Below are 3,344 nucleotides of genomic sequence, written 5' to 3'. Positions count from 1 at the left end.
ACAGACCTGCTCCTGTCCGGCTGGTCTTTCTGGACATTCCTTTCTCCAATGGCCCATTTTCTTGCAATAGGCACATTGGTTTCTCAGCAATTTTGGTCACCCTTCTGGGTATTTCCTACCTTGTTCAGCAGATAGGCATCGCAGCTGGCATTCTCTTTCATCCAGGGACCTGGTTGACGTGGCCAGGAGAATTTTGGCAAAGTTGTGGGTCTGTGTGGTGCTAGCAGCAGCGGCAACCCTGGCCTGTTTGTCTTTGGGGCTCTCTCGGTGATTGTAAACTTTCTCAGCCACCGCCAGAAGTTCTGGCAAGGTTTTATCAGCCAGTCTGTCCAATTTCTGCAATTTGCACCTAATATCAGGTGCTGACTGGTTCAGAAATGCCAGAATCACTGCATTCTTATTCTCAGTGCTTCCGGGTCCTTTGGGGTATAGGTACAGAATGCCTCAAGCATCCTTTCTAGGAATGCTGTGGGTGATTCTGCCCTACCTTGATGCACATCACTAATCTTGGCCAAATTGGTTGGTCACCTTGCGCCCGCCCAGAGACCCCCCCCCATTAGAGTCTGGCAGTAGACCCAGAGCCTCTCCTTACCTTCAGCCAAATTGAAGTCTCAATTCGGCCTAACCAGGGAGAAGGCTGCATCAATCAGTGCCTGATTGGTGGTGGGATTCCCATCCACCCCAGGGACCAGCTTGTGGGCTTCAATCTGGATCTGCTCTCTTTCTTCAGTGGTGAACAGGACCTGCAAAAGCTGCTGAATATCATATCATCCCAAGTGGGCTGGTGGGTGAACACAACAGATTCTAGCAAATCAATTAGACCTTGAGGCTTTTCAGAAAATTTAGCTGGCTGTCACTTCCAATTCTAAAGGTTGCTAGTTGCAAATGGCCAATACTGCATCTGCTGGTCCCCTGCTTCAGTGAGGGGCCCCATGGCCCATAGAGGGAGGACAGTAGAGTCAGCCATCAGCCATGGCTGCCCCCTTTGGACTCCCCTCCGTGTCTGGGGAGTGTGTCCTTCTGCCTCCCAGGGTGGGGCTGCCTCCACCTCCCCGGAGCATCCTGAGGTTCTGCTTGTGGAACAGGCTGATAGTGGGGTGATTCAAGCAGGAGTTCTTCCCCTGTGCCTCCTTACAAGACAGGGTAGAGGGGGGTGGAGGGTTTAGTTTCATTTCTCTACCACTCATCCTTGCATAGGGAAAGGACAGTCGGCTTTGAGCCAATTGGGGTAGGAGGAAGGAATGGCTTTAACCATTTTAGAGGCTCCTCCACCATAACCTGCCAAGTCATGATGTAAGGGACCTGATCAGGGTGGCCTGGACGGCCATAAATTATATCCTTTACTCTATAGATGGTAGGCAGGTCAAACGTTCCCTCTTCAGGCCAGCCAGCTCCAAAAGTTGGCCATTCATTCCTGCAAAACACAAAGAGCTTCCCTGTCTTACTCCTAACCCCAGGCTATTAGCCTGGGCTTTGAATTCTGAGAAATGATCCTGAAAAAGGCTGAGAGGAGTTACTTGGTTCTGTCCCATTTCTTCCAACACAGTAAGAGTCACAAAAACAACAGAAAGCACAAACACACAGAAAAATAACACACGGTTAATTGGTGCCTTAAACTGAAAAGAGGACGATGGCCACTTGCCTCCTGGTGGGCATGACCCACTCCATCCTTCCAAGCCTACCAAGGGAATCCAATTCCTATCAGGTGAGTCCAGGACGTCACCTGAGTCCCACGGTCTGGAGCCTTCCAGCGCATCTACCTAGACCTTCAACAGGCAATCTTGAAACTGGGCCCAAAAACCAAACCAGAAGCGAGCAGGAATGAAAGACACAAAGACAAGCGACACTCACCAATTGGATCAGGTAGACTCTGCACTCTGGGGTCCAGTGGGGGGTCTTGGGGGTCCCAGTCAAGCCCCCAAATGTTGTGCCCAGATGGGTGCTGCCTTCAGGGCTGTGGAATGTGCTGACTGTTATCTTCAGGGCTAGAGGACCCTGTTTATTCCTTATAAGGCCTCAAACCTGCCCAGAGCCCATGCTTGGGCTTGCCTAGTCTATGACAATGAGACATCACGAAAATGGATGAACCAGCAGTCAAAATGGAGACAGTGCAGTTTGTCCCTCTGGTTCCCTCAAGCCAAGCGATTTATAGAAGCAAAAAGAGCCGTTAGTCCTAAATAGGGGCAGGGGTCTAGGGAGTCCAGGGGAGGGGGTCAAGGAGGAGAGTTCCACATTATTCTTTCCTCTAACTTCAAATTGGACTTCCATTCCTGTTATGTCATTAGTCCAGGCATCTTAAATGTCACGGTGCAGTGGCCACCGTCCAAGCCTGAAGGGCTCGGGGACCCGGATGTATAGAAATCAGAATGCAGGGATTGCAGAGGTCTATGTGCCAGTACATTTTTATTGTGAACTAAAGCAAACTTATATAGGAATAAGATCTGGAGTAACCAAGGACTAACTAAGGATACATCACTAAACAGAAAGTAACCAAGGAATAACCAAAGATACATTATGTTACCACCAAGAATACATTACTTCACCAACCGAAACTCACACAACACTTACAGTATCCAAGATTCAGCTACATAATATTTATAATATCTTAGATATAAGGTGTAGTGTTTGTGATTACTCTTAGCAACTATTAGAATTCATTATTTCTATATAGAAACCAAACTAACGGTTCTGAGAAACTCTGGTGTCCATAAACTGAAACAGAGCTCTTTGGTTATGTTTCCAAGACTGCCAATTAATCAGGGAAGCATAGCCTGTCAACTCAGACCACAGAAGCAGAGAGCAGGGGAACTCCCAAGGTGGAAGTGTTCTTCCTCCAATGCTTAAGTCAACGTAAGCTGCCACAGTCCAATGCAGCAATGGCTGTGCCCATAATAATAGCTGCTCCCAACACTTAAACATGGCGTTTTAGAGTAAATAATTCTCTTCTTTTGTGGATGGCTAATCTGGTCATTATAAGATATTTGTGGCATTCTTGTGTTTTATATGCTACATGGTTAAGCAACCCCTAATTGTGCAGTTAAAAGGTTGCCAGCTGTTCCATACCCACGGAAGAGGGGCAAACATTTTTAGCTTTGGAGCAACACTTCTGTCAGCTTATGACTGCTTACGTTCCTTGTGGATATTAGTAACTCATTCTAAAACTCATTGTGTCTCCTTAACCCCCCTTATTATTATGGAATTGTCTTTTCATTATTTTTTTTTCAGCTTTGACTTGGAGTATGTGTTTATTGTCTGAAGAGACTGTGGTAAAATAATTGACATCAGAAATGACCTTGAGAACCAATCTAAACATGAATCATATATTTGTAATCCATGCTGAAAAA

Source organism: Nannospalax galili, unplaced genomic scaffold (assembly GCF_000622305.1).
Source record: "Nannospalax galili isolate Female #2095 unplaced genomic scaffold, S.galili_v1.0 scaffold1804, whole genome shotgun sequence".
In the NCBI taxonomy this organism is placed as follows: Eukaryota; Metazoa; Chordata; class Mammalia; order Rodentia; family Spalacidae; genus Nannospalax; species Nannospalax galili.
This window is presented reverse-complemented; position numbering follows the sequence as displayed.